Raw genomic sequence first — 13,020 nt, 5'->3', positions numbered from 1 at the left:
TGTTGTGCAGCATTGCACACACAACTATCACAGCACAGCACCACTGAGGTGAAAATCTGATGCCACCCGACAATTTATAAAGACAGCGGAAGCACATTTTCCATATACCTATACTGTGTTCCACCACACTGCGGGTTCTCTGATGGGCTGTGTTGTACTGTTCTTCGGCCGCCATCTAGGGGTTACTTACAGGTGTCAACAGGTATGAACGAAGGGGATACCAGCTATCACCCAGTAGCCATCCACCACCACCAAATCACCTGTATGTTCAATGCAGAGAACCCTTTACAGCAGGTGTTACTAGGCTCCAAGAGGCTGGGAGTATGAGTGGGTATCAGTGTACCATCCACTGCTCCCACAACGTGGGGGATGTGGCCGATTCTGTGGAACCCGATGTTAGTTTCATGCAGCGCTTCAGAGGTGCAGGGAAATGTGATGCAGGTTCTTGCATGGCGTAGAAGCAGTCTGGTGACTTTATGCACACACCTACAAACAGATGCCTTGCTGAGTCTGTTAGCATCTCCGACAGTCTGCTGGAATCCTCCAGTAGCACCAGAGCTGCACCAGAGGGGTTAAAGCGTAGTTTCGGCGGGTTGGTCTGGAAAGATCTTCCTCCACTAGACTGAGAAGTGCCAATATTTCTGCTTTTGGCAACCTGTATTTTTCAATTATTGCCTCCTCATTGGAATGATTAAGTGGATTGAAGTTTGTTCGAAGCGCTGCATTAATTCGCACAGCTTGACTGCGCGGTCGTCGTGTGCATCCTGGAAGGCATCTTTGATTTAAAGCAATAATTCTTTGACGTGCTGCCATTGTTAAGATTCACAGTGTTTCAAGAGAATATACTGCTGTTTATATAGTTACTGGATTTATTGGAACTACATTTTAATTGGTCAAATTAACATGACATCTGGGAAAATGAACTACTAACCCTGGCAACCCTGGCAAATTAGATGGTCTTGCAACACATACAGGACCTACAATCAAATTTAAAAGCAAAAAGGTATAAGCATAACTGTCAACAATCATGACAGAACATAAAACAGTATTCAAAATTTAAATATAAATAAAGGCCTTTAAATCACAAATAACAATAACCCTCTGCTATTGTAGCCTCTATAGGCTAAAGATACAAGCCACCGCTACAGCACAATGATTTAAGTAAATAAAGCAGTACTGCATTTCAGCATGACAATGCTGATATAATCTAGTCAAATATTAAGTTTAGTCTTCCAAATTTCTGTCTGGAGATCTCTGCCGCTAAGGTTGGTTCAGAAGGTAGCCAGTTTAAGAAGCACTTGGTGATTAACGAGTGGGTTGGGGAGCACCTAGATTATGAAGGATTTAACGTGCTACTTTAGTTATGATAGGTTTTGGGAAACCCTCGTAAATTAACGATCGATCTTAAGATTGAGTTTACGATGTTCTTAGCACTACAATGCATTCGGGAAACTCATCCCTGATTTGTTAAAATCCCTTGTACTGATTAAGATTGATCTTGGTCAAAACAAGACCATCAGACATGAGGGGAATTCGGAACAGAAGCCTCTGCTTCCTCGTTTATTGAGCTTCTGATCAACGTCTGTAAAAGTTATTCAAACTCTTTGATTACAGTACGCAAAAAGCACTTTCCTTCGAGCCAGAGTCAAACCAGCCACCTAAGGATTCCCAACTGTTTCCACTACAGTCCTCTGCTCTGATAAGGGGTATCAGGGGGTGCTTTCTGGCACATACTGCCCTATGTAGTGTAATGCTCCAGGTGATTTAAATCCCAGTTCGACATCAAGTTTCCAACTCGTTTCCTTAGTCTTGTTTACCTTATATTTAAGCCATGAACCAGGATTCTACTGTATGAACATCCGGGGATATTACAAAATGTTTGATGGGTCATCAATCATTCCAGGCGGAAATTGACTCTTATTTTTTTCTAGAGGGACCATATTATACCTTTCATTTGGATCGAGAAGAGGATCACTATGAGACACAACACATACCTGTCTTTTTTCTTAAATTCAAAGACTTCTTGAACTTATGACTACAACAAACTAGGCCGTATAAATCAGCCTGCAGTTCCTTACTAAACCTATCTAACTTCAAGGAACCCAAACCTGCGCCCTCTAGAGGTTACTGAAATAGAGGACTGACTGAAACCACCCCTTCGCATGGGTTAAGAAACTCAGAAGCAGACTAAGCAGAACACTGGATCACATTAAAATATATTACCCTCTATAGTAATGTTGTCACGACATAATGAATTTACGCATCAGTTGCTTGGAATATCATTGTAATATTTAATTTGCTTTCCTGTCACACCACTTTTATTAATAATGAAGTTTATATAAAACCTTCAGTATGAAGTATATATAAAACTTTCAGTATGCAATAGTGAGAGTTCAGTTATCCCAGGGAGTGAAAAGAACTGAAATTTAGTAAGTTCATATTTAAATAGAGTGTAAATCTTCAAAGTATTCTGTCACTTCAGAACTGTTACAAGAATCAGGCCTGAACCCACATAGACATTTGTTCACTGGAGCATAAGTCCCACACCTTAATCACGCTGCCATCCTCACCTACACTTGCACATCTTTTACAGGGTTTCATTTCTGAACAGATTGTCTGTTGTTTAACTTTTCAATATGATCAGATTCAAACATTTGCAATTATTCCCCCTAGAAAAAGATCACTCCAATTAATCAATTGCTCAGCCATCCTGGGTTCACCTTTCCAGCTCTGTGTTACACAGTTCATTAAACATATTTCTTAATTGAATATATTTGTTATATTTTTTAAGGGGATGGGACTGTACACTGGTGGTTCTCAGGGGAAAACATAGTTATTGAGCCATTGGGCATTCAGAGTATATGTTGTGTGGGTGAATGTAATCGTGTGCTAAAGTACAAATAAATCCTCTTAGAGGAAGCCCTACAGATGCAGCCCCTGAAAATGTATAAGACTTACAATAATAGTATTGTTGACGCAGATGTAGACTCTACATCAGACTACATCACACCTTAATCGTGTGAAGGATCTCCTCTTGAATCTGTCTCATTCATCAATGGAAATAGAAGCCATTAGAATACGATACATGTTCACCTTCAACCCGGCAGCTGCTGGACGTGCTTGTTCTGGGACTATTTGCAATAAGTATCGCATTAGTAGCTGTGCGTCCGTACTGGTCTTTTAAACTGTGAGGGACATTCGGTTATATACAAAAGAGACAGAGACACAGTAATAATCCTATTTTACCATGTCCTGCATTTTAATTTACTGATCAGATAAATTGAAATGCCCTGACTCAGAGCCCCTGCAGTTCGTGCTAATTAGAATCACAACAATGTTCCTGAATCCTGAGCACCACACTGAGCACACGTTCAGCTGGGCTCTGACTTTGTTCAGCACAACTTCTTGTTGCAGTTGAGCTCAGAGCTGTAGATAATAACATCACTTTATTAACCTTTTACAATTTCTTGCATTAAGAATTATCTTTTCACATACCCCAGCTTGCTCTCCGTGAGACACACAGACAGGGAGAGACCTGGGGTCAGAGCACAGGGTCAGCCATTTATACAGCACCCCTTGAGCAGTTGGGGTTAAGGGCCTTGCTCAGGAGCCCAATAGAGTAGGATTCCTCTGCTGGCTGCAGGATTTGAAACAGCAACCTTCCAGCCAGTAGGTGCAGATCTTTAGCCACAGAACCACCACTCTGCCCCAATCCGTATTCGAAATGCTATTGAGCCATGAAGATGACCCACCTATCCAAGTGTATTACCTGAAGTGTTATCTTCAGAAAATCATTACAAAATTAAGAAAGGGGCCACAGCCACAGCAAGGTTGTATAAGGTTAGGGGGGCTATCTTGTGTGTAAAACACTTGGTTTCAGCAGTGTGGCTGTTGTACTTGAAATGCTATTGAGCCACGAAGAAGACCAACCTATCTCAGTGTATTACCTGTAGTGTTATCTTCAAAAAAGCATAAAAAAGTAAAGGTTCCACAACCCAAAACAAAGCTGGGAAAAGTCAGAGGACCTGCGTAGTGTGCAAAACACTTACTTGCAGCATTGTGGGTGCTGTGGTTTAAATGCTATTGATTTGTGAACAGAATACCCCTATCCCAGTGCATTGTGCCACATTCAATAAAAGCACAAGAAAAAGAGATTCAGAACACAAAGCTGTGTCAGTCTTCTGTGTAAAAAGTCGGTTTGAACATCATGGGAGCTGTTTTTAATAAGCTGCTGAGTAAATAATATTTAAATCTTCCTGCTGCCAGTGGTATTGTGAATATAGTTGACCCTTACCTGAATGAAAACAGGACATAAAGGAAGGGTTTCAGAAATCAAACAAAGCTTTTTTCCAGTGCTTACAGTCTGGGTAATTGGAGACTGCACTGTTCTGCTTCCTATGGTCATATATGGGTTTTTCGCACGAAGCCGTATTGAACAGTATTTCTCGCGTTGTGAACTTGTGCACACAGCGGTCCCCCAGGTTCCAGTTAGTGCGTAATTACACATCAAGGAAAAACCGGAGGTTTAAAAAAAGATAATTAGCTCACTGATAGTTTGATGTAGAGGCTGTGGAAATATCCACAAGTTGTGGTCTTTAAAATGCATTTGGTTTGAAGGCGTTCTGTGCTTCCATTGCGAAGAGATGGACAAAAGAATATTCGAGCGTGTTAAAAAAATGTAATAAAAACGACCAAGTGAAGGCTGAGAAAGCATTCACAATGTATTTTATACACAAAGCAAGTGTTTTTGTAACTCTAAAAGATTTCGTGAAAGCGCTACAGGCGTGCCAAAATCGTTTTCGAACTTCAAGCTAACTTTACCCCGGTGATGTACCGATGATCAGTTCAGTGTAGAAAAGAGCAACATAAAACAAAACGTGCAAAACGTAAAAATGAAAGAATCGCTTTGTTTCTGCCCGCTTTCTCACTGAAGCCCTTTGGTGTGTTAATAGAAGGTTATATAACCGCTACACTGCGTGATGTGGGGAGGGGTGATGCAAGCAGAGTTGACCTTTGAGAAAGGACTCGTCTCGGGAATATATTTCCACATTTTGAAGAGATTTTCTCCATTTCTGTAGCCTGATTTCCAGTATTGCTAGAGAGCTGTAGAATCTGGAATAACCTATCCAGCTCTGGGAACAGTGTGTAGATGACAGGTTTGTGACTTTCTCATGAGCACGGTATATGAATCCATCAGATTAAAGACACTGTGAGCATTTGAATAAAATTAACGATAGTCTGTCCCAGCTCGCCGCGATGGTATAGTGGTCAGTACTTTGTGCTGTGACCGCAATACCCGCGCTTTGAATCCGGGTGACAGCAGCCCAAGACAAGAGAGTTTCCTTCGTCTATGTTATTTCAGTGAAGGGGGGCATGCGTGTATAGCGAGCAATCATCGAGTTGATGTGTTGCCCCATATAAGCAATGTGAACCAACACTGCTTTACAAAGGAGCACGGTCTGATCTTATAGTTGATAATCTGGAGACCAGACCGACCTCTTTTCTGACGAGAAGAAAAGGTCAGGAGCCGCAGTATTTAATATGAATAAGAGATTTCCATTTTCTGTGGCGCAATTAGTACCAAACACTTGATATCAGGGTTGTGAATTCGAGCTCCACGCTGGTAAGAAATCATGTAGGTTATGATAAATTTAAAAAGTAATATTATAAAACTTTCCCGATACCAGTTTGTAGGTGACATGTTCTTTATAAAAATAATCTTTAGTATGGGATCAATAACCGCGCCAGAACAAATATCGGAAAGAAATCGCCTGTCACTAAGGAATTTAAGTGAAGTAGAGATATAATCAGAAAACCTACATATAGGAAATGTTAGTTACTTTGTATGTGCTTTAGCGTTTTCTTTTATATACCTAAAAAAAGTTCAAGGCGTTCTAGTCGCTGTACTCCTCGTAGATAAGACGAAATCACAATACAGTACAGGACACGCAGTGAGGAGCTCACGCAACGAATAGTCTTGAACATGCCAAGCGTAAAGGCACACTGCACATCTGCGAAACATCACATCTCACCTCACCTTGCACAGCCCCCTCCTTGAATGTCTGGCGCTGGGCATGCCCCGCTCTCCTCCACCTTATCTTATCGCGTGTGACCACCGACAATGGCCACAATGCCGGGAAATGGCACCTGTAAAGTGTTAATTGGGGCACAGGAACAGCCCGTCTCGTCTCGGGGGCCGGCTTCAAAGACAATACAGCAAACACAGCGGGGCGGGGGAAGTAGACGACATGACACATGCAGGTACATTCAGCTCCGGTGGGAACGAGTCATTTGTCGGTCTTTTCAAGTGCTGGGAGCTGAGTAATCCTTCGCTTGTATCGTTTCTGCCCGGTGACTAGATCTCACCCTGCGACTCTCGACTGGGCTCACCCACGGCAGCCCAGCAGGTGTGAGCCTAGCCGGCACCCGGATGGGAGATTCCCCCCGGAAAAGCTCAGGTTGCTGCTGCTCCTGCAAGAGGTGTGACTGGGACCAGTAGGGAGTGCTCACCCTGCGGTCTGTGTGGCTTTCTTTGCCCCAGCATCCTGATGGCGACACTCTACTGCACAAACAGGCGCCGTCCTTTGGGGGAGGCATAAAACCGAGGTCCCGACCCTCCTTGGCCATTAAGAAATCCCAGGGCGTCTCTCAAAAAGAGACGCCGGGGGTGTCACTCTGGTGTTAGTGTTCCCCTTTACCAATCAGTCGGGGTCTCCTCCTAATCCCCGTCTCATATGTTACAATCAATGAAGAGGCCCCCCTGTCCCGCGATATTGTACTTGTCTCTTGGCCGCTGGCTGGCACCGTGAGATTTAGTACTCGCGCAAGAGACTGGGGGCAGAGCGCGAACGCGGTCCCCCGCCCCCCACAAAGTGTGCGCTCCAGGTTCCCTCTCGGGGCTCTGCAGCACAGCGGAAAGGCAGCGAGAAGGAGCCTCTTGCTCTGACGCCGCAAGACCACAAGAGGGCGGAGGCGCCGCACGCCCGGCCGACGTGTTGGACTGGTGCGCTTTATGTGCTGAAATAAACACGCGACAGCCCAGAAATGTTTTGAGTGCTGTGCACTGGAGGTTTTTGTCTTGTGAAGACTTGCCTTGTGCTCCTCCGAGCAATTTGTTTGTTCTCCTCCAGTGAGGGACAAGCCAACACAAGGGAGCACATTCGCCAACATCCAGGTACGCAATGCGATTTGGAAAGTAGCTCCTTTCCAAAGAGTTGCACACGAACGATCCTTCAGTCCCGCTCGGGGTGCACGGAGCCCCATCCACACACAGCTTCAAGTAGCGAGTCAGGCGCCATGGTTTTTGCTTGTGGCCACACCACCCTGAATGTGCCTGATCTTGTCTGATCTTGAAAGCTAAGCAGATTTGGGCCTGGTTAGTACTTGGATGGGAGACTGCCTGGGAATACCAGGTGCTGCAAGCTCTTGCTCTCTCGGCCAGCAGGGGTCACCGTTGGTACCGTAGGCTTTGGGAGGAAATGGCCGAGCCTCGCTCTGGGTGAACCAATTTCGATTTTTAAGAACTTTTATTTCCTTTTCACAATAAAATACAGGGTATCACAAATGCTTTACATTAATATACATACTTAAAACAGTATATATGATCACATCTTATTACATTTTGACACGGTACCAGTTACATAGCAACAATTTCTTTTTTCTGGTGCAAATCACATTCTTAGTTAAACATGTCAAATTTTCTCACAGTTTCTTGAGATATTGACCTATGCCCTCTATTTCCCACAGATTTTCTGCTTCCTCCCTCCCTTCTCTCCACAGATCTCTGAGGTAATAGTTCTCTCGGGTGATGAACAGGGCCAGGCTACCTGCTGCCTTGACTGGGACCTCGATGTCTTTGAACAGCCCCATGTTCCTCACTCTCCAAAGGGCGTCTTTCCCACTGTTCACCACGGCCCAAATCCTGTCAAACACATCAGGAGGAAGTTTGACAGGAGAGATGCCATATATAACGAAAGCAGCAGTCAGGGTAAATTGGGGCGAGAGAGCTTGCAACCAATCTTCAAACTGTGCCCAGAAGGCCTTAGCAAAAAAGCAGGACCACAGGAGATGGGTCACAGTCTCCTCCTCGCCACAGCCCACCCTAACGCAGCGAGGGCTGGGGGTGAGGCCCCTACGGTACAAGAAAGTTCGTACCGGTATGCACTGGTGGACGACACTCCAGGCTAAATCTCTGTGAATGTTGCACAGAAACTTAGAGAATGTGTGTTTCCACACCTTCCTTGTTTGGGCTGATGTTAAAATGCCCACAGGGGTCTGCCTATTGTTCTGGGGTGCAACGAAATCTTCCAGTTTTTGGACGCTGACATCTCGGAGGGTATATAAATTGCAGGGCATATGTCAGAGAGTGGCACATCCAGCTTGGGTCTGACACCCCACACTCTGAACACCTCCCTACCTACCCAGAGCCTGGAAAAATAAGTCCCGGTATGCGCTGCAGGTGCTGTTACAAAGCCTCTCAGCACAGAGGCCAGGAAAATGCACAGCAGCTTCGTAGCAATATCTGGGACAGACTTTGAGTAGAGAGTAGCGGCCTGTACATTATTTCCCTTCTGAGTCTTTCCTGCTTCCCACCCCATAGAAATTGAAACATCAATCTCCTCAGCACCGCCGCAACACGGTGTGGGATTGGGAAGGTAGAAGCCAGAAAATTCAAGACAGGCAAGAGCTCGGCTTTGATGACCAGCACCTTCCCTGTCATGGTGAGGTCTCGGTCCTTCCATTGCATCAGTTTTTTGTTTAAGATTGGCAATTTGTTCTGCCAATTTACTGTTCCCATCTCTTCTCCAAAATACACCCCCAGGACCTTAATTCTCTTCTCTTGCAGCCTGAGATCATGCCCTTCTTTTGGCTCCCTCCAGTTCTGATAAAAAATCTCACTCTTAGATTTGTTAATTTTTGCAGAGGAAGCCAAAGAGAAACGATCACAGCACTGCAGAGCTCTGCTAATTGAGGCATTGTCAGAGAGGAGCAGGGTGACGTCATCCATGTATAGAGATGTCTTTACCTCTCCTCCCCCACTTCCAGGCACTGGTATCCCATTAATGGCCTGATCCTGGCGCAAGGCACAGGCTAAGGGCTCCATAGCCAAAACGAATAACAAGGGGGATAATGGGCAGCCCTGCCTCACCCCTGAACAGACTTCAAAGGGGCGTGATCTATTGCCATTAACCATTACTCTGCTGTTGCTACCTGTGTACAGCAGGTTAATCCACTTTCTCATGATGGGGCCAAACTTCATGTGCTCAAGTACTGATGTTAAGTACTGCCGGTTTAGGTGGTCAAAGGCCTTTTCTAGGTCTACACCTAAAATGCACAGAGGGAGGGAGCGATCCTCTGAGTACAGACAGACATCCCTCAACAAGGCCAGGTTGTCGCTCGTCAGGTGTTCTGCTATCCCACAATTCTGTTTTTTCCCTACCAGTGAGGTCACTACATTTTGTAGGCACAGGAAAAGGGCTTTGGACAGGATCTTAGTCGAGGGACACCTCCTTCACCAATGCAAGGTAAACAAACCTTCGTTTGCGCAGGTGGTGGAAGCCGGCCGGCAGAAACCGGTCTCAAGACAAAGGGAGAGAGGTGAGAACAAAGAACCCGCACCTCCCCCGCAGAGAACCGAAACTGCGGAGGCCACACCCCCAGCCGAACCAGTGCCACAAGATGGCTGCCAGGACGATGGACAAAATGGCTGACCGGAGAAAGGGCCCTAATAACTCCCAGCAAGAAGGGAAAGAGAAAGCGGGAGAAGAGATGCAGGGCGGATCCACCTTCGGAAGGACAAAAGAAAAGAGTGGTAAGGGAGAACCGTTTCCTAGTCCTAGAGGAAATGGAACTTTCTTCCCCCGAGGCCCAGGAACAACCGGAGGAGGCAGCCCAGGAAATGGAAACCCTCCCCCCCGAGGCCCAAAGATGACTGGAAGTGACAGCCCAGGAAACAGAACCCCCTTCCCCCGAGTCCCACGGACAACAGGAGGAGGCAGCCCAGGAAGAGGTAACCCCCTCCCCCGAGGCCCAGGGACAACAGGAACAGGCAGCCCAGGAAGTCCCTCCCCTGAGGCCCATGAACAACACGAAGAGGCAGCCCAGGAAGTGGAGCCCCCCTCCCCCAAGGCCCAGGAGCAACTGGAGGTCCCCGAAACTCCTGGAGAAAGGGAAGAAAAAAGCCTTCCCGAAGCGGTGGTGGAGAGTATCCTCAAGGAAGACGAGGATTACTTTGAAGCCGCCCTGGAGCCGGGACTGATGGAAGGACTGGACCTGTCCAGCATGTTTACCTTTCAGTCCCCAGCGAGACCTGGAGGGAGCCCAGCATATTCCCCCCAGGACTCGAACGAGAGGAGTTACATCTAGGCTAAACAGTGCCCAGATGTAGACTCCCAAGTTTTCCACTGTAAGCACAAAGAGAGGAGGTTCAACTTTCACTTGTTTAATCATGATTGTGAAACTTACCTTTCTAACAACTAACGTGAGAGGGCTAATAGACCCGTTGAAAAGACGGGGAGTCTTTCATGATCTGGCCTCAAAGTCTTTCTCAGTTTGTTTCTTACAGAAGGTCCACCTGAAGGATGAAAGCGACAAGCTGACATTCACCAGGGAATGGACGAAGGGAGAATCATGCTGGAGCGTAGGAGGGGTCCACTCTTCCGGAGTGGGAATCCTCCTCGGAAACCCAGAGATGACGCTGGTTTCCTCCTTCTCGGTGGTGCAGGGCCGGATCCTGGTCGCAGACATCGACTGGAGGGGGCAGAAGTTGAGAGCAATTAACGTCTATGCTCCAACAGAACCCTCTATCCTGAAGGAAGTGTTTGCTGACCTGGCCAGCTGCTGCACCACCAACAGACAGGTGGTGCTTGGCGGGGACTTCAACGTCGACCGGGAGAAGGGGAGCGACGCTAGCTCGGCAGAGCTGGAGTCGCTACTCAAGCAGTTCTCCCTGGTAGACGGTTTCAGACGGTGCCGCCCTAACGACGCCGGAACGACATGGAAAAACTCCCGGGGAGTGTGTAGCCGCCTGGACTACATCTTTCTGCACACAACCTGCTCCCTGGAGTTGGCGACGGTGTCCCCGGAGTGGTATTCCAACCACGAGCGCTTGACGGTGGTGGCTAACACCAACCTGCCGGCATTCGGTCGTGGGTACTGGAAGCTGAACCGGGAGATACTGGAGGAAGATGACTTCAAGGCACTGTTCCGTAAAGACTACGCGAGCTGGGTTGATCTGAGAGACGGCTACAGCTCCATGGTGGAATGGTGGGAGTCGGTGAAAGACAGAACCCGAACCCTGGCGCAGACGTACTGCAGACGGAAGGCGGCCAGGGAGAGGAAGGAAGCTGCACGACTCCAGAGACAACTCGAGGAGGAGTACAGCTCGGCTAACGGGGGAGGAGCCTTCAATTCAGCCCGGGCACGGGACCTGAAGGAGAGGTTCCGCAAACTCAATCAGGTCCGAGGAGCCCAGAAAAAGAGGGGAGATGGAGAGGAAGTGCTGGACGAGAGCGACAAGGTAGAAGCGGCCACCGCTTTCTACACGGAGCTCTTTTCAGAAAAGCAGACGGAGGTGGAGGCAGGCGATGCTTTTCTGGAGGAGCTGAAGGCACGAGTACCGGAGGAGGTGAGGGAGGACTTGGAGGGTCCGATCGCGGCCGAGGAGCTGAAGGCGGTGCTCTTGTCCATGGAGAATGGCAAGGTGCCAGGGCCGGACGGACTCCCCAAGGAATTCTACACCTGCTTCTGGGACACCCTGGCGGCAGATCTGGTGGAAGTGGCGTAGGAGATCTTCCGCCGGGGGAAATGGAGACACCATGAGGGAGGGCATCATCTCCCTGCTCTTCAAGAGCCCTTAGCAGAGACAGTGAGACGGGACCCTGGAGATACCGGGAGGCGCGGGGGAAACCCTGAAGATCTCCCAGTACGCCGGCGACACGATGCTGTTCCTGAGGTCGGACAGGGGGTTGAGGAGGGCCCTGCAGGTCATGGAGCAATACTCCAGAGCCTCGGGGTCGAAACTCAACCGCTGAAAGAGCAAACTGAAGTTATTTGGGCCCTGGAAGCACAGGACGACGGCGCCGGAGGGTCTCGAGCTCTGCACGGAGCCCCTCAAAATACTGGGGGTTTCCTTCCAGAGCCAGGACAACGAGACCAACAACTGGACCAAGAGGATCGCCAAGGTGAATGCGAAGCTGGGTCTGTGGAAAACGCGGTCGCTGTCCTACACAGGGAAAGTGATGGTGTTGAAAGCAGACATCCTGCCGGCTTTGGTTTACCTGGCGGTGGTGTACACGCTGCCAGCCAGACTCAGACGAGCGCTGCAAGGGATGATCTTTGGCTTCGTCTGGGGCGGCAAGTATGAGTACATCACGAGAAACCGGATGTGTCAGCCAGTCGAGGAAGGGGGTCGAGATGTCCCACATTTCCCCCTGAAACTCAACTGCATCGTCTACTGCAAGCTCTGTCGGGCGCTGTGGGAGCCCATCGGCCACAAGTACCAGTACTTTGTCAGGCTGTGGCTCTCCGTCCCAATGAGGCACTTGGTCCAGTGGTCAAACACTGGGCCCAAGGCAGAGATGCGACCGGAGTTCTACACCCACGCTGTCAAGTGGAGCAGGAGGTACGAGGCCACGAGACAGCCAGAGCTCTGCACCAACCACAGAGCCCTGTACAAAGAGGTGAGGGGGCATTTGGTCGCTGACGAAAGGCTGCAGGTTCCCAGGGAAAGGACACAGCCCAAAGAACTTGACAACCAACTGAAGGACCTCAACTGGATGGCTGTACACAAGAAACTGGCTACCAGAATGGTCCTCTACAGACACTCCAGGAATCCGCATTGCCCCCGGTACACGTGTTTTGTCGAGGAGACTCAGGAACACGTGTTCTGGAGCTGCCCCTTTGCCAAGGCGGTGTGGGGCAGAATGGACAACATTATGCAACTCCTGGGAACGGGTGCGGTGCTCAGTTACCAGTACATTCTGCTGGGGGCTGGCACCCACCGGACTGGACAAGGGGACA

The 13,020-nt window shown here is 48.2% G+C and overlaps 1 pseudogene; it reads left to right on the top strand.

Annotated features, from left to right (window-relative positions):
- The first annotated feature begins 7,305 nt into the window (after positions 1 to 7,305).
- On the top strand, positions 7,306 to 7,424 carry LOC148671542 (5S ribosomal RNA; annotated as a pseudogene).
- Positions 7,425 to 13,020: the final 5,596 nt, after the last annotated feature.

Source organism: Lepisosteus platostomus, chromosome 5 (genome assembly GCF_059453375.1).
Source record: "Lepisosteus platostomus isolate fLepPlt1 chromosome 5, fLepPlt1.hap1, whole genome shotgun sequence".
In the NCBI taxonomy this organism is placed as follows: Eukaryota; Metazoa; Chordata; class Actinopteri; order Semionotiformes; family Lepisosteidae; genus Lepisosteus; species Lepisosteus platostomus.
This window is presented reverse-complemented; position numbering and strand designations above follow the sequence as displayed.